Raw genomic sequence first — 19932 nt, 5'->3', positions numbered from 1 at the left:
TCAGATCCCAGCAGAGGAGAGGAGCAGCGAAGCAGACACTGCCTCCCCTCCTCTCTGCCACTTCCACCCCCAAGTCAAGCCTGACCCGCGAGTGCAGCAGCGGCCAGCTAGTGGCTGTGCCCTCCCCCTCCCTCTTGGCCAACCCAGGAGTGGCCCCAAGGAGGAAGAAATGTGGCCGCTGCTGCCCCAGCCCCAGCTGAGTTGGGTGCGGCTTCCCTCAATGAAGGAACCTGTCATGGGGATGCCTAGTTGCATCCCTTCAAAAAGAATGTACCCAGGGCTAAGGTCCCCCCAGCACACACACCCCACTACACCACTGGTTTGACTTCACCTCTGAAGGCGCACTCTTCCATTGTCTCCCAAGACAGAGGCCAGCCTTTCTTGTAAACAAGTTATACTATACTGTATAAGTTATACTATATATACTATATAAACCGAGACAGTATTTTTTGAGTGTAATAAATGACAAATAGTTCGCTCAGCCTATGAAACTAGTTACTAGACTATGTTTTGTAAAGGTGAGAAGCTCTGGAAGTTCCACTGAAAGAGAAAAATACAAATCTTTAAATAAATAAATAAGCTTACCCAAATGAAAGTGAGGGATGATATATCAAGAGTATAATATGCTACATATGGGTTGTACATTTGGCACACACAGTATTTTATGTTGCTCCAGAGGGAAGGGCCCAATGCAATGTGTTCATTTAAAAGAAAATTGGTTACATACAGCTCAATACAATTAAAACTATGTAATACGTAAGCATTAAATTGGAGGGATATTCTGAGATCACCCTATACGGCCCCAAGGCCTGTGTAAAAGGATGCATCTTGACCTGACATCAAAATGCGTACAAGCTTGATGTCAGGTCAAGATGCACCTTTTTATTCAGGCCTTTGGGGCCGTAGGATGATATTAGAATATTTCTCCCATTTAATGTTAATGCATTACATAGCTCAATTGTATTGAGCTGTATGTAACCCACCCTGGGACTGCATGATAAAGGGTAAACAACAAATGCTTATAAATTTAAGGAAAGCATTCATACCACACTAGATCACAAGTCACCTTGTGTGAAGAAGTTCTGACTGACACAGAGAGAGTTGCACAACCAATGTGGCTTTATTCCAGGGCAATTGTATCAAGAATGAAATGATAATGTGACTGTGTTATCACATACTGAATTCAGTACAGGTCCACCCAGTGCTATTTTGCTAGAAAAATAGGTGCCGCAACTCATTCTCCCTCATTCTCTTAGAATGGCAATGGTGCCCACCTGAGAGGTTCTGGAGCTGAGTTTGGGTGAGTTTCAGCTGAAAAAAAGCCCTGGGTTCACCCAAACCATGTTTACAATTTGTGTGTGTGTTGTGCAAATACAACTCACTCAAGCATCACTGGAGCAGATTAAAGCAGAATAATATATGTGTTTCTATGCTGGCTGCTTTTCATAACATATGACCCAAACTGTTAAGAAAACATAAATTATTACAATGTCATGCAAGGAAAGTATTCGGGTCAAATCTTTATTGGTCTTTATTGACCTAAGTCCTAAGCAAATAAGCCATTCCAAAAAAGAAAGAAAGAAAAGACAGGTGTGAAATACATAATATGAACCAATAAAATTGTTCCATACCCAAATACTGTACTGAACCAAAGCATCCAGATTAAATATATGGATAAAAAAATCTAACAAGTCTAAAAACCCTTTCAAACAAATCAAATTTGCTCGGCCCTCCAGAATCACCCCAGCAGCAAACCACATTAAAATGGTATTCTTCTGGTCAATATATTAAAATGTCAGCAACATCCCTAGAGGGCTAATGGAGAGGGTTGGTATTACACTCAACATGCATTCCAGAATTGTTACATTAATCCTTCATTACAGTCGTCCACATCAGATTTTAGGAGTCTGCTGGTGGTTTCAAAACATATGGATTGTACACTGCAGGTACTGTAGGCCTGCAATATTTTAGAGCTAAATTTTGGCAGGAACAGGGCTGCTGGGACTTCCCTAAAAAAGCCGTAGGAAAGCCATACTGGTCCTGTGGTTGATTTAGCAAAGCTCTTGGTATTGTTGTTATTTTACACAAAAGTAGTTAAAACAAACATATTTCTGGCAGTCAAAATCCAAGTAAAATCCCAGGTTCTTAAGCGACCAATGTGGATGTTTGCTGTTTATATGCATATCTCTGCATAAAAGTACCATAACACATAAAAATGGGGATTTTTAGCATGTTGAAGACATTTGGAAACCAGTATGAAAGTGTTATTTCCCAAAGTTGACAGTCATAAGTGCTGTCAGAAACGTATTTTCCAGATATGTGGAGTTTTCATATCCCTGGTAGCAGAACAATGACAATGATTAATATAGTATATGAGTGGGAGGAATATAAACATGGTAACTAAATACTTTAAAGCTAAGCATTCAGAAGTAAAATCCAATCTAAAGTAAGGATGCCTGGGCAATATTAATTGTCTCTGGACCCAACTCCCATCCAACAGTTCATCACAAAAGGCCGCAATGCTACTGTAATTTACCTGGGAATAAGCCCTACTGAATCCATAAGGAGTTATTCTAGGGCAGTACAACAGTCAGCCTAAGTGAGAAATCTCCATTGAAGGAGCATAAAAGTTTCACACACACAAACACACTCCTCTTCCACAGTCCTTCCTATACCCTCCAAAATGTCTCTGATGAAAATAGGGGTGTCCTATTCAATAATAGTAGTAGTAGTATTAGTAGTAGTAATAATAATAATTTTATTTATACCCCGCCCTTCTGACTGGGTTTCCCCAGCCACTCTGGGCAGCTTCCAACAGATATAAAAACATAATAAAACATCAAACATTAAAAAAAAACCTTCCCTAAACAGGACTTCCTTCAAATGTCTTCTAAATGCTGCATAGTTACTTATCTCCTTGGCTTGGTGAGTCGCATAACTCCATACTCTCCAACGAAAATAGGGACATCCTAAGGAAAAGTGGGACATTCCAGGATCAAATCATAAACTGGGATAGCTCCTGTAAATCTGGGACTGTCCCTGGAAAATAGGGACACTTGGAGGGTCTTTAACCTTCTGTCAACTAATTAACAAGATGTGAATCACCACCCGAACCTCCCTCCCTCTGACCCAGTTTCCCCTTCCTTCTTCCTAATGCCCCTCGCGCTTCTTCACAGTACTGCAAATGCCCTTTAACCTCAGCCTCTTCCACCTCCTCTCCAGCCTTTTCCCTGACCCCCACCATCACTGCAGGCCTAAAACTGTCACACGCACAGGCTTCCCTCCCTCTAATTCCTCCCCTTTACTCCAAGTCAGTTCCACCCTGCCCCTCCCCAGTTCATTCTCTTTCCCTCTTTCCTTCTCACCAAAGAACTAAAACTGTCACATTAACCTGCCCACGCTTGTTTCTCTCCCTATTATCAAATGGTTTCCTTAGAGGAGCTTCATGCCACCCCTGCTTTTAGAACCTTTGAAAACAGCCAATTAAAACAGAGTGACGACGCTCTTATATTCTTATTATATGTGATACAGATATATGGTCCTGATCTCAAAGGACAAACAACTGAAAATATGGATCATGAATGTGCTGAAGTATTGTCCGAGTTGGCCACTAGTTTAGAGAAAACACAGAAATATGTAGGCAAATGCAAAAATAAAAGCAGAAGCCTTTTATTTGAAATGCTTGAAGCGAAGAGCCTGTGGATGGGGGGAGAGAGAGAGAAAGGTCTCTGAAAACCAGATCCTTCAGATTTGTCCCACAGAACCTGCTCATCCTTCTTGCCTATTTCCACCATATTCCTTTCATGTCATTTCTGTCTAATACAAGTGGGGAGACTGATCAAACACATTCTGCTCATACCACTGAAGCCACAGACTCAGCATCCCAGCTGTATTCCTAACCTCACAAATTCACAGCGAAACCATCTCCAATGTTTCAAAAGCATTACTACTTTCATGCAGAAGACAAAGAGAGGCAGTGGGAGCTCCTTAATTAACTTGACTTATTTCTGCACATTTTCTTTTACTAGACATGTCTCCTTCTTTGTTAGCCGTCTGGCGTTTAATATGAGAATAGAAAAGAAACAGTTTCCCCATATAGTGGAAATTCAGTACATTATTTTGTTGCTTATTTTTCCTGTCAAAGTTTTGGCAGTTGTGGAAGAAGTCTGAGCTCAACTACTCAAATGGAGAGAAGGGAATTTAATGTGAAGTTTTGTCAAAAATAAATTTTAAATCCAAAGCATTCATTTTCTATGCTGAATGCACAATAGGTTGCACCCCACTTAGGTAGAGGGTACAACAATAAAGGCATGTGTGGCAGATTTATTTATTTTTAAACCCACTCCATCTTCAACAATCTTATTTAAGGCAATGCAGCAAAAGTCCGCCAATTTAGAAAGTTCTTCAATGACTGATTGAAAATGGCAGCATAAGCCGCCATTTGAACTTCAAAAGGCAAGGCAATCTAGGTTTGGCCACTGAAAAGGCGCTGTTAGGGTGCTTCCAGACTGTCACCATTTTCAGGTGTAATCCAGTTACATACCAGCAAATTCAAGTTGCACAGTTTGAGTTGATTTGGTGTTCATGTACAACAAATCTACTACTTCTCCCCAAACTAGGCTTTTTGAGATAAGGGAAGTGACAAGGAAACACACTGGGAAGTGTCGGATAATGACTGCTTGATCCAACGACCAATATACCCAAAAGAAGGCTCAACAGCCCACATTGCTTAACCTCCCACAAACTTTGTGCCAATGGATCAGGATGAATGCACAATAAGCAGGTCATCTGGAAGTGATCTTGCAGTGTCCCATCTACTAAGAGCCTGAACTTCCATGTAAGAAAAAAGTGTGCTCTGACCCTCTACCCTTACTGAAGTGATAGGAAGCACTTGTGCAACACAGGGGTACAGCTTTTGAAGAACCAGGGAGAAAGCAAAGTCACTACTAGTCTCTTGTACCTCATCTTAAATGTCTGCAGAGCATGTGGCTTCTAGCACAAGAGCAGCCTAGTAACTGCTGAGTGCTGTAGAGCCAAGGGGGTTGGAGCTGTTCAGCTCTGCCTTGCTGACACACAAACAAAATGCTCCATGAGTGCTATTTAATTGGCCATAGTTGTTACAAATGGAGAGATGTGCCGCCAATGGCATAGTACAACTCACAGCAATTGTGTTAGGGGTTTCCCTCCCCCACCCACCCATATGTCCAGATCTTCCTTTCTAAAGCAGGAAGACAGCCCTTGTGTAGAATTTGTTGAATTAACTGATGTCTCTCAGCCAACATGATTCTTTTTTCATCCTTAATTCTAAGTGATATCCAGTTCATGTGGTTTGTGTTGCTGAGAGATTTGTTCTGATGGAAGTTACACGAATCAAAGGAAAATTCCAGGGGATTATCTATGCAGCACAGTTCAGTCCATAAATTACTCCTTATTGGATTCTGCTGCTCATGATAACTTTACTTGGGCCTAAGCCCTACTTCTCAATCATTCAGTTGAACAAAGATCACAGATTCTACCCACAGAAAGTGACTGGCCCAAGTGCCTTTTTTGACTAACTAATTACCCTTATTGATTTTCATTGTGGAATTCATCATGTTCATGCCATTGACTGTGTTTTTTTTATGCATTTCTGCCTTAGAATAACATTGTGTTAATTCTAACATTGTCATTAATGATCCAATTCAGTTTTCCAGAAATAAAGAGGGGGAAATTGTATCATTTTCATATATGTGCTCTTTTATGGGCAAAATCTACACTGAAATGTTGATGAACTTCATTGAAGATTTTAAAAAGCAAACTTCACACATTGCTGCAGAAATGTGGAGAACTTAATTTAAGACTGGAAAAACAAGAAACTAGAACTGAAACTATCAGATTTGCCCATCCCTACTCAAGAGCAAGCACTTAATGTCCTAATAAAAGCTGGAAGCAGGACAAATAGCCTTTGCATTCCCCCCCCCATCACTGCAACACTAGGCTTATCCACACTTCCTCTTGTCCAGCTGCTTCCCCCCAGGGGAAACTGCTCTTTAGCACTTAATCGGAGCAAACAGCAATACAGATTTTCCTGCAGATTGCTATTTGTTCCAATCTATCGCTAAGGAGCAGGTTTTCCTATGGAAAGGAGTGGGGCAAGGGGAAGATCACTTGCACCTGTGCTTTCTAGGCACGACACAAACAGAAGTGTGGAAGAGCCCATTATGGAGAAACTGCACTGTGTGTGAGACTTGCGTTTCTTTCGTGCTCTGCCTCTGACCAAAGACCTGTTCTTGCTGAAATGTGGTCAACCAAACATGGGTCTTACTTACACTTCACTACTTCCCTTTCTAGATTGTGTGACTACATACAGTTCCAGCTTAGAATAGGGATTAGCGAGAAATTTGATTCAGCTTGCATTTAAAGGTGACCCTACTTAATCAACACTTTCTGAAATAATACGCAACAGCCACCCTCCAAAGCAAGCCACCCTCAACCCTTAATTCATGAAACTGGCTTGTTTTCACTAACGGTGTTTAAGATCAACTTGTTTCAAGCTCAGTAGACTAGTAAAAGGTAAAAGGACCCCTGACCATTAGGTCCAGTCATGGCCAACTCTGGGGTTGCGGCGCTCATCTCGTTTTATTGCCTGAGGGAGCCGGCATACAGCTTCCGAGTCATGCGGCCAGCATGACTAAGCCGCTTCTGGCAAACCAGAGCAGCGCACGGAAACGCCGTTTACCTTCCCGCTGGAGCGGTACCTATTTATCTACTTGCTCTTTGACGAGCTTTCAAACTGCTAGGTTGGCAGGAGCAGGGACCGAGCAACGGGAGCTCACCCCGTTCCGGGGATTCGAACCGCCGACCTTCTGATCGGCAAGTCCTAGCCTCTGTGGTTTAACCCACAGCACCACCCGCGTCCCTTTCAGAAGACTATGGTCCATCTAAAACTCATATGACAGTTTATGATCTCCTTACAGCCATACCGCAGGGGGAGGGAAAGAGCATACAATCCTGGCGGAGAGGCTAGGCTCCTCCTTGTGGCACTAAACTGTTGTTTGCTATTACGTCTGAACACACTCATTGTGAGCAGTTAATTGACACGTAGCTCTTTTAAATTGTGCTACGAAGAGGTTTATAGTGGATTCCTGGTCTCCCTTTGTTTCAGTTAATTGTTGGTGTATCCACAGTGACCTGTAACACTTCAACAACTGTGAGAACATCTTTTGTTTTTCGTCTCCAGCCGAGTCTAGGCAATCAAACAGCAGGTTGGGTCCTACATACAAAGGCACCTCCATATATGCCAGTGACCCTTCCCCTCACTCCTTCACTCGCTCTTTGACCCAGGCCCTCAGACTGTTTAACACACATCACTGCATTGTAGGAGGTGAAGACAGGCATCACTCATTCTTTATTATACTGAATAATGAAGGAGGTCACAAAAGAAGCTGTGGCAAACTCCTCTTTCAGGATACTTAAGCAAGCACCCCAGGGCCTATATGTGTTTCCCTCTGCAGCAAGCAGACTCTTTATAATTTTTATTATTTTGCAGCATTACACAGTCTTAAGCATGCTTACTCACATACTCAGATGTTGAGCCCAATTCAGTTCAATGGGACTTACTTCCAAGTGAGTGTAGTCAGGACTGCAGCCTTAGCAGACTTTTAAAGGCAATCATATTCTTTTTTTAAAAAAAAAACCTTTCATTCTTTTCTGCATTCTTTGTAATATATGGACTGTATTATTAACAGACTTGAAACAGGTCTGACTTTTGCAACCAATGAATTTAAAGAAAAACTAACAAAAAAGACGTCCCATCCTGATGACATTGTCTCGCTGCCCATTTGAATGCAGCACTAAAAAGATACTGCCATCGGAACAAGGCCTGCTGGGTCAGTTGCAGCAGCTGCAGCCAAGGAGGACCATCAACAAAGAAAGATCATCTGGCCTCATCTTCTGAAATCTGATGTTCTGAAATCACAGGGTTTTTCTGCTGGATTGAAGGGGTAGCCTTATTTGGTTTCACTGCTTTTTATGATTATATATATATATATATATATATATATATATATATATATATGCAGGTTTTGGTGTCTTCGGGTGTCTTCCCGTGTAAGAGTCGGGGTGTCTGGGCGACGTTTCGACGAGGTCTCACTCGTCATCTTCAGGCTGGTGCTTTCGGCTTCTTGTTACTGGAACAGAGCAGAATCTGGTGTTTGAGTTCCTATAAATACTGTTGAGGGGTGTGGTGTATAGCCTCCAACGTTCTGGGCAGGGAGGAAGTTCCTAGATTAGTGAACTTCCTCCCTGCCCAGAACGTTGGAGGCTATACACCACACCCCTCAACAGTATTTATAGGAACTCAAACACCAGATTCTGCTCTGTTCCAGTAACAAGAAGCCGAAAGCACCAGCCTGAAGATGACGAGTGAGACCTCGTCGAAACGTCGCCCAGACACCCCGACTCTTACACGGGAAGACACCCGAAGACACCAAAACCTGCATTCCTGTACCCGTGAAAATCTACGAAAGCAAATATATATATATATATATATATGCATGCTGTATATAATACACTCACACATGTATAAAGGTAAAGGTAAAGGGACCCCTGACCATTAGGTCCAGTTGTGACTGACTCTGGGGTTGTGGCGCTCATCTTGCTTTATTGGCCGAGGGAGCCGGCGTACAGCTTCCGGGTCATGTGGCCAGCATGACTAAGACGCTTCTGGCAAACCAGAGCAGCGCACAGAAACGCCATTTACCTTCCCGCCGGAGCGGTACCTATTTATCTACTTGCACTTTGACATGCTTTCGAACTGCTAGGTTGGCAGGAGCAGGGAAGGGACCGAGCAACGGGAACTCACCCCATCACGGGGATTCGAACCGCCGACCTTCTGATCAGCAAGTCCTAGGCTCTGTGGTTTAGCCCACAGCGCTACCCGTGTCCCCACACATGTATATATGAATGCAAACTGCACCTTTTAAAGAGGCCAAACAGATGTGAACACGGTGATATTTATTGCAATTGCTGACACCACCATATTAGTATGCAATAGGTTTCTACATAAATCACACAACTGCAATCTGACCTGTATTGATGGAACATAATAGGCATAAGTCCACAAAATTCATATGAAATGGCTTTTGCAGATATGTCCTTGTAGACAGTCCCTTATATCTGCAACTTCACATCTCTATATATCTTATTGGGTGATTGTACACTCCTGGAAGCAATATTTCTTTTAAATAATTATAAAACTGCTTAGGCTCCCCTCACTCCTGAGGTACGAACTTCTACATGAATGCATTTGAAAGGAAAGAATTCCAAGCACATTCTTCAGCCATTGGGTGAACCTGGCTTTTTTCCAGCTTTGCAACTAAAATGACAAACAGTGGTGTATCAGCATTGGGATAGATGTAGACTCTGGAGTTAGTAGTCTTACACACACACACACACAGAGAGAGAGAGAGAGAGAGAGAGAGAGAGAGAGAGAGAGAGTCTAGAAGGCCATGTATATTGCTTCATCTGTGGAGCACCCACAATTAAGCACCACTGCATGCTGTACAACTGCTTCTACAATTCAGATATGTTCAAGCAAAAGTACAAAAAAAAGCGTCAGTAAAAAAAGTTATGCACAAAAAGGTGTTAAACCCTGATTAAAACAAAGAAAGAAATGCTCTGGGCATGTTCAGCTTCCCATTTTAAACACTCTGACACCACAACTCCACCATAACTATGGGAATAAAAATGAGTTTGCTCCTGCTACCCTGATGTTAAACACATTTACTTGGAAATAAGCAACATTTAGTCATATATATTATATATGTGAGAGAGTAAAAATAACAAAAAGACCATCTGTAATCATTTACATGCCTGGCTGGCTCCCCCTACATTTTAGATGAAGATGAAGAAGAAGAAGAAGAAGAAGAAGAGGAGGAGGAGGAGGAGGAGGAGGAGGAGGAGGAGGAGGAAAGGATGCTGTGATGTGGTGACCAGAGCGAAGCTTGGTGGGCCCTGGAATACCCATTCCAGCCTAAGAGCTGATGCTGGGCCTGTTTGCTGCTGCCTCAATAACCTGCTGCTCTCTGGATGGTCACTTGCAAGGGGAGCGGGAATTGAGCTGCTGGCAACCCTGGTGACAAATGTGCACCAATGGTGGTTTGTAATTGGGGGGTGGGGTCTATGGTGTTCTCCTGGCAGCAGCACTACAGTGCTTGTCAGCATGGGAATGGAGCGTGGTGAGGTTGGTGGATTTCCAAATGGTCTCTTTCTTTTTTGGTGATCACTCATAGCCGAGTAAGATTGTCTTCCATGAACACGGTCTTAGCAGTCTCAAAGATACCTGTGGACACCTGTGGGATTGCCCCAGCCAACCTGGTGTTCCCCCAACCTTGCTGTGCCCCCTTGCCACATCCCAACAAGCAGAGATTCAGCAATGCTAAGAGGATGGCAGTCTCCACTCACCCCGACCTAAGTCATGCGCAACCAATGATAGATACATACACAGATATCAATGGACAGACAAGTAGGTACTCACTGTCAATCTTATCCTCCTCTATGTTTCTGGTGGACTGTTTGCCTTTTTACTCCTATTTATGTAAGCACTACATGAGGGTTCTGTGTATCTATCCATTAATGTGTTACTTCGTTAATTCAACGACAACAACTTTTTAAGAGCAAAGCTACTCTGGCATCAAGGTAAAGCAGGTTTTTTGGGTGCCATGATGGTGTGGGGATGGCTCCAACAACAAACTCTTTTCTTCAGGATCTGACCCTGCAGATAGTTTACTTAAAAATGTCTGCTGAAATCTGATCATAGGTAAAGGTAAAGGAACCCCTGACCATTAGGTCCAGTCATGACCGACTCTGGGGTTGCGGCGCTCATCTCGCTTTATTGGCCGAGGGAGCCGGTGTACAGCTTCTGGGTCATGTGGCCAGCATGGCTAAGCCGCTTCTGGCAAACCAGAGCAGCACACGGAAACACCGTTTACCTTCCTGCCAGAGCAGTACCTATTTATCTACTTGCACTATGACATGCTTTTGAACTGCTAGGTTGGCAGGAGCTGGGACCGAGCAACAGGAGCTCACCCAGTCGCGGGGATTCGAACCGCCAACTTTCTGATCGGCAAGTCCTAGGCTCTGTGGTTTCACCCACAGCGCCACCCACGTCCCTTGAAATCTGATCATAGAATCATATATTTATAGAATTGGAAGGAACCCGAGGCTCATCTAGTCCAACTTCCTACAATGCACGAATCTCAACTAGGTCATACTTGACAGATGACCATCTGTCTGTTTAAAACCTCCAATGAAGGAGAGTCCATCACGTTCCAACGGAGTCCATTGCACAGCTGAACAGCTGTTACCATCAAAGTTCTTTCTGATGTTTAGTTAGAATCTCCGTTCTTATAACTTTAAGCTATTGGTTTGGGTCCTACCCTACAAAGCAGGAGAAAACAAGCTTGCTTTATCTTCCACGTGACAGCCCTTTAGATATTTGAAGATGGTTATCATATTTCTCTGTCTCCTCCTATCCAGTTTAAACATACCCAGTTCCTTCAACCGTTCCTCATAAGGCTTGGTTTCCAGACCCTTGATCATCTTGGTAGCCCTCCTCTGCACACGTTCCAGCTTGTCAATATCCTTCTTAAATTGTGGTTCCCAGGTACTCCAGGTGTGGTCTGACCAAGGCAGAATAGAGTGGTACCATGACATCCCTTGATCTGGATAGTATACTTCTGATGATTTGGCCTAGAATAGCATTAGCTTCCTTTGCTGCTGCATCACACTGTTGATTCATGCTAAGCTTGTGGTCTGCCAAGACCCCTAGATTCTTTTCACATGTACTACTGGCAAGCCAGGTGTTCCCCATCTTATATGTGTGCAGCTGGCTATTCCTGCCTGCCAATGTTCTTTGCTGTTGTTGTATACATTCATAAAACAAGCTTTTTTGTTTTGTTCTTGGAAGGACAAGAAAGCATTTTGTAAAACCTCCAGTATTATCATCAAAGCTTCACTCCTTCAGCCCATGAACCATCTTTATGTGCCAATTAAAAAAGCAGAAACAAGAATACTAGAACTGGCCTAACCTCTCCTCCTATCAGCAACAGAAGGACTACTGTTAAAGGATAGTAACAGCCAAGCTACTGTAAACTGTTCCTCTCACCCTTTGGGTGTCAAAATCAAAAGAGCTTTGTCTAATGCTTGGAATCCACCTATCAAGAAAACAAAATCCCCACTGATTGTGTGGGTGCAGTTGTTTGGGTTTTTTTTAAAACTCACCGGCAAGAAGCCGATTGACTAAGAAGCACTTCAATAAAATGTCACACCCCAAATCTGGCACCCTGCATTAACTCTGTGGCACACTCACAGACTGAAATGTTGCATGCCTGTGTGGGGTTGGTGGAGATTTTTTTTTAAAAGGTGACTCTGAGGCGAAGGGTCAGTGAGGAAACACTCATGAGCTCGTTTACTAATAAAGCTAGGAGAATTCTGGATTGCGCTCAAGCCTGCATGCAAAACTCCGTAATTAGATACAGTGGTGCCTCGCAAGACGAAAAGAATCCGTTCTGTGATTCTCTTCGTCTAGCGGTTTTTTTCGTCTTGCGAAGCAAGCCCATTGAAGGATTAGCGGATTAGCGCTATTAGCGGCTTTTAGAGGCTTATCTGCTGATCGGATCAGCTGATAAGCGGCTTAGCGCTATTAGCGGCTTTTAGCTGCTTTTAACAGCTTATCTGCTGATCGGATCAGCTGATAAGTGGCTTAGCGGCTTAGAAAAGGGGGGGAAGGGGGGGAAACCAGCAGGAACTCGCAAGACATTGTCGTCTTGCGAAGCAAGCCCATAGGAGATTCATTTTGCGAAGCACCTCCAAAACGGAAAACTCTTTCGTCTAGCGAGTTTTCCGTCTTGCGAGGCATTCGTCTTGCGGGGCACCACTGTATTTTGTTTTAGGACAGAGCTTTCCAAACTGTGTGTCGTGACACGTTAGTGCATTGGCTGTAGTGTGTAGGTGTGTTGCACAAATTCTCCCTGTGCTCCTCCCAGGGATGGAAAGGGGTTAGTTTAATCTCCAGTTTGCTAGTAAAACAGAATTGCTGTGTCGCAAAATGATGCATGTCTAAAAAGTGTGCCACCAACACAAAAAGTTTGGAAAGCTCTGCTTTAGGAAGACTGGACAACTAAGTGGGTGAACTAGCCTAAATTGTACGCAGGACACTATTTATGCAAATCCATGCAAATGCCAGAGAATTGAGTTTTGGCTGCAAATGTCAACATTCTGGCAACTTCATTTAAAAACAGTATACATCCAAAATAGTGTATATAGCTCTAAAAGCAGGGCCACTTTAAAAGTGTGTTGGAAATGACTGGTGAATTGTTTGGTGAACAAGATTTCATAGCTCCTTCCTTCTTTCTACAGTGAGCAGAAGTAGAAAAAAGTGTACAGTCTGCATAGACATGCGCTTAGTTTGCAAAATTTATATGTAACAGAATTATGCATTTCCAGTAACAGAATATAAGGTAATGGTGCAGATTTAAAACAAAACAAAACATAGAAACAGCAGATTACTGTATACATAGTCTTTCTATGTGCCAAATGTTGTTCTGCTCCATTTTTGCATGCATCCTATTGTTGTGTTCAGATGCCTGGGACTCTTAGAAATTAGAATCTGGATTCAGGCAATGCTTATAAGATGAACAGGCTTATTTTAGAGCCCCTTCATTGCTCAGTTACTGAAAGACTGTTGTTCTTCCATCCATAATTCCCTGTTTTCCTGTCTGCTACCCTACTGTATCTCCTGAGGTGGACACTTAGCCCAGAGCATTCTGGAATCATGGTCTGGATCAATAAATTGATCTGCCATAAACACTACAACTATCTCAGCCTGTCACTGTTTGTATTACTTCCTGGGCAAATCATTGCAGAGATAAGTCAGTAATTAAAAGGGACTGTGGAACCATTGACCTGTCAAGTGAAATGCAAACTACCAAATATCTATCTGTAGCAACACTTTGGGGACTTGATAAACTCCTTGGTTTTGCTGCCTGCCTGGGACAGCAGAAACCAGAAGCGGTCAAGTGTTTGGCATATGATGATGATGATGATGATGATTAACCTATACCCAAGCCCATTTGACTGGGCTACCGCAGCCACTCTGGATGGCTTCCAACATAATAAAAATGCAGCAAGACACCAAACATTTAAAACTTCCCAATACAGGGCTGCCTTCAAATATCTTCAGAAAGTTGTGCAGCTGTTTATCTGTTTGAAATCTGATGGGTGGGCACTCCACAGGGTGGGTGCCACTACCAAGAAAGCCCTCTGCCTGGTTCCCTGTAACTTCATTTCTCGCAGTGGGGTTGGTGGACTGCATTTGGACTGGCAGGTCACACATTGCTCAGATCAGGCTTAGGAGGAAAAGAATAACATCATTTTAGAATAGATCAAGCCAACAGAATGTCTCATGAAAAGAAAAATGCCATGTTGAAATGATGAGCAGCTATTCCTTAGTTAGCTTCACCAGGACTGGAGCACAATGGCCTTAAATGCTGTTTCCATCAAAGTTGGAAAAGCTATGTCATTTGGAATATATCCCCCATTTTAGATTTTTTAAATACCCAACATTTAAAAAAATACTGGATATTATGAAAGGGCATTAAAGGCTATTTGTTTATGATGCAACTGAATCCTCAAATAGTCAGTCCTTTGGTACAAATGGTAAGACAGCACAAGCTGATGGCCATCTGTATGTTAACTATGGCATGAATACTCTTAGCAGAAGCATAAATAACAGGCCATTTGTCATCTGGACCATGGAGGAGTAAAATCCATAATTCTCACCAACAAAATGACTGGCTATAAACATCTATGAGAAGGGACAAGTAATGTAAATTATCACTGGTATGGTCTTGACACTGGATTAATCAAGGCCATACGCAATCACCAAGCTCACTTTTCAGCAAATCACTGCATCATGACAATACAGACAATACAGATATTGTGGCATCCTAGAGATGGAAGATGTGGCCTGTGAACTGATCCTGAGACACTGCAATAGAATAACAATGCTATTATTCTCTGATGGGTGTCTGTGAGGAAAGCATAAGAGAAGGTTCAAAGGGATCCTGAATTTGGTGCAGGAGGAAGGGATAAAAAGTCAGAGGACCTCCGGGCAGGAATATTGTGCGATAAACTGATTTAACATGGATGACAGTAAATCATCAAACAATAAGTGGAGAGGAAGGAGGCTGAAGTAAACCTGGAGATTTTCATGACATGCAAATTTATCATGGTACATCAAACAACAATACAAAATGTGATGGTCAATTTGAAGTAGCATAAAATATGTATCCCTCAGAAACTGACAGATTGCTCATGTCTTACTGTACATATTGTGCAAACATGCTTTTTTCTGTATTATACAGCAAGGGTCGGAAAACTTCATGTTAAGGAGAATCAGTGATTTCAATGTGGCCGCCAACCATTTGAGCCTGCGTATTTGATTTCCAGTAAACCTTTCATTTTGCTGTGATTAACCAGTTATGAGAAGCTTCCTTGCTTCAGTGAAATGCCCACCTAATTTACTTCAATGTACAATTGACACTAATCATATAACTGATTTGCTCCAAGGGAGGAAAGTGTAAAGGTACCCCTGCCCGAACGGGCCAGTCTTGCCAGACTCTGGGGTTTGTGCGCCCATCTCACATCTATTGGCCGGGGGCCAGCGCTGTCCGGAGACACTTCCGGGTCACGTGGCCAGCGTGACAACGCTGCTCTGGCGAGCCAGAGCTGCACACGGAACGCCGTTTACCTTCCCGCTGGTAAGCGGTACCTATTTATCTACTTGCCCCCGGGGGTGCTTTCGAACTGCTAGGTTGGCAGGCGCTGGGACCGAGCAGCGGGAGCGCACCCCGCCGCGGGGATTCGAACCGCCGACCTTTCGATCGGCAAGCCCTAGGCGCTGAGGCTTTAGCCCACAGCGCCACCCGCGTCCTGGAGGAAAGTGTAACCCTTGCCAAAACACTTTGTTTCATGACTAGTCTGGTTCTGTTAGCTACTAGTATCCCTGTTTGGATAGGGATATAAAAACTGTTTGGATAGTGAGAATTCAAGATTAACTGATACATTGTCTTATTTACACTAAAGTGTACATTTGATAAATAAATAATGATAAATAAGTTGAGCAATGTGTGGATGTCAACTAGCACTTTCATAGTATATCTAACCACAGTATTTAGATAACAGAATATCAAATTTTGTATTTCAACTATTTTTACCATCACCAATCCCCATAGCTGTGGGGTAAAGTGTGCCATAATTTATTCTTGCTTTTTCCTTTGTTAATTCACAAGATCATGAGTCTTACTTCTTGTGACTGCACAGGGTCCCACAATCATTCCAGCATTTCTTTTGAAATGAGAAAGTAAATAAAAATATACAGGATCCGTCATGAACTACAGTATGACTATTTACAGTATAGGGCCTGACCGACAGCTACTGTGAATGTTCTAATAGTATTTTGCGAAAAGGTGATGTAATTCATTGATATGAACTACACACAGATTATTGAGCTCATAGTGATGAATGCCTCCTTAAGAATAAGAATTGCCAATATAATTTTGATATAAAAGACATATGCAGCCCACCCACTGCCCACCCCCAAAAGCAAAGGCAGTACTGTTAGCTATCAAACAAACATAGTTTTAGTGAGTCTGGGCTGTGGGGAGAAGAGATAGACAGAAAAATGTATTTAAAGTGACTTGGGAGAGCAGTATTTAAACTTCACTTTAGGGATCTGATTTTGATTCAGAACTGTGACACTCTTCATTTCCATGCTGTTTTGTTTTATTATATTTAAAGAAGGAAAGGCTTGGGGGGAGGGAATTGGTTCATTTTTCTGGCAGAACTCCACAAAAGCTTGTTTTTCATCCTAATTATTTCACCGGAGTTTTGTTTATTTGCTTGTTTGGGAATAGTCAGTGGTACAGATACTAATATAACCACTGCTGTGTTGGTATTTGAAATAATTAAGTATGAAGGACACATTCTAAATCAATGCTGTCATCTCCCCGCTAGCTTTCCATCCTCATTCAACATATTTAAGTGAAGTATCCAATGTGACTATACAAAGTAATCAAAGAAGAAAGGGATTTCCATTTTTGTCTAACCAGGGGGGCTTTGTATACTAAATAAATACAATTAACTATTGCAACAGCTGCAATTCAAAACACTACCCCAGTACATATTTAAAGCCTAATTCAAAACTGAGCTAAGACATAATCATACTGAATTTTTTAAAAAGCCAACTGGTACCTGAATCCTCACCATATTTCCTCCTATCCTGTAGTTCCAATGCACACAATCCTCCAGTATCTGTTAAATATTTTCCCCATTCCCTTCAGATGTTTGATTTCAGAGCCATAAATGGAAAGGGACATACTTTTAAAAATCTGCCAAATCAGGGACAAACTAGGCTTGGTAAATGCAATTATGTGTGATCGAATGCTTTATTATTCCTTTACTAAATAGCAGGCACAGATGTGAGATAAGAAATAGGAATATGCTGTGCAGGAAGAGATTTTGCAACACTTTGCATACCCAAACGGCACCCTCCAATGAGAATCTCTAAGCTGCTATTTGTCACGGGACAAGGAAAAGGCTTTTTTAAAAGTCAATTTTTAAAGGCAGTTGTGTTAAGTAGACAACAGGTCGATTTTTTTTAAGCACCATTGTAGTCATATCGTCATCTGATAGTGTTTGATATTGGTCAATTAAGCATCATGCCAACTGCTACTTTATGGGTTCTTCACATGACTATCATCTTCAGTTCACCTCCTTGGCACTTCTTCCTCTGTGGGGTTTTTGTTAATCTAATGATTAGATTAATTACAGATTTGAGACCTCCAGGTATAGGGTGGTATGCAAATTCTAATAATAATAATAATAATAATAATAATAATAATACTATCACACATATATGCATGGAGGTTTGTTTTACTTTCTGAGGGCTGTATCAAACTAAGTTATACTTATTGACCCATTGAAATGGACAGACCTAATGCCTATCAATTTCCATGGACCTGCTTTTGAGTAGGACTAACACTGGATACAACCATGGGCCTTTTGATAGCATGCTGGCCACTGACTTGGTTGTGGAAGCAGACAATGAAGGTTTTAAAATTCTGTTTGCAAAATGGAATGTTGGTTATTCCCGTTATTGTGCTGGTTCCTATCTCCTTTAAGCCGCAGATCAACTGTAGATACCATGCCAATGTTCACTGTACAGACAAAATGTCAGGCTCTACCAGTACTCATATCTCAATCAGACCCAATTAAATCCTCAAGGAGGAGAAGTAGGATCATTGGAGTTTCCCTATCTACTGAGGCACAGCCTGACACTTCTTATTCAGACAACACCTGTCCCAAGCAGAGACTCCACTACCCCTTGTTGGAACCCCTAGTGCTAGATCTTTTATCAACTCAGAATATGCATATATGTGTAATACAGTTATGAACTGCCTTTTTCTTATTTGCTAATTTTGTGCGTAGCTTCTTAAAGGTAAAGATAAAGGGACCCCTGACCATTAGGTCCAGTTGTGGCCGAATCTGGGGTTGCGGCGCTCATCTTGCTTTACTGGCCGAGGGAGCCGGCGTACAGCTTCCAGGTCATGTGGCCAGCATAGAATCATAGAATCATAGAATCATAGAGTTGGAAGAGACCACAAGGGCCATCGAGTCCAACCCCCTGCCAAGCAGGAAACAAAGCAACTTCCCTGACCGGGAATCGAACCCGGGCCGCGGCGGTGAGAGCGCCGAATCCTAACCACTAGACCACCAGGGAGCTTGACTAAGTCGCTTCTGGCGAAACAGAGCAGTGCACAGAAATGCCATTTACCTTCCTGCCGGAGCCGTACCTATTTATCTACTTGAACTTTGACGTGCTTTCGAACTGCTAGGTTGGCAGGCGCAGGGACCGAGCAACGGGCGCTCAACGCACAGCTTCTTAGTCAAGCAAGACTCAGTCAAGCAAGACTTAAACAAGACTCAGGTTTTCTTCCGATTGAGGTACTAAACTTGTGTTTGGGCTTTATGTATCACTTCAGAATGACTTTTCCATAAAAAAATAATAATAATTTCTCTACATAACTAACTACAATTTATCAGAAACTCTAGTGATTAAGCAGTATATAAATGGATGAAATGAATAAATTAATAATAGATAATCCCTAAGAAGGATTCTGGACTTGCCCTCAAAGTTTACTACTTCAACAACAGCTGAAGTATAACTTTAGATGGCATAACTCAGTGGTATAACACATATCCAAAAATATACATTTTAAAGAAGTTAACTCCTTCAATTATTTAATAAAATATTGTAGGAGAAATGATTTAGAAAATTAATCAAGGCAACAGTACTATCTCCCATTAATTCAATAAGTTTCAGAAATTAGACCTGCCATGAACATTTTTGGGCTTTCTCTGGAATTCAGTACAATAGTTCAGTCACATTTATAACTGAATATGAACTGTGGCCAAACAAGAAAATGTAATGGTTTGACTCCCTGTTTAAAGAAAGCTCACACATGTCAAAGTGGCTTACCCCTTCAAAAGCTTGCCATTACCCCTCCCCACATCATCTCCCACCTTGAATTCTACCCATGTAAGTGTTTAAAATATGGATGTAACATGGCTTAAATCCAAGTATTTTGGTTTCTGGACAAGTTATGAAATTTGGCGGCCACTTTAATCCTAAGCACACGTAGTTTCCATTAATTTTCTTGGAATCTAAAGCCAAATATAGCTATTTGGAAGCAGTTGTTGTTTATCCCAGCTTCCAAGCAGATATGTTTAGGCTACAACAATCTTACATGGGTCATAACTCAGTCCTAGCAATATTTGTTCAGAAGCAATCCCCATTTATTTCACTTCCAAGTAAGAAGTATTTTATTCCAA

The sequence above is a fragment of the Podarcis vaucheri genome, assembly GCF_965113315.1.
Source record: "Podarcis vaucheri genome assembly, chromosome: 3".
NCBI classification, from domain to species: Eukaryota; Metazoa; Chordata; class Lepidosauria; order Squamata; family Lacertidae; genus Podarcis; species Podarcis vaucheri.
This window is presented reverse-complemented; position numbering follows the sequence as displayed.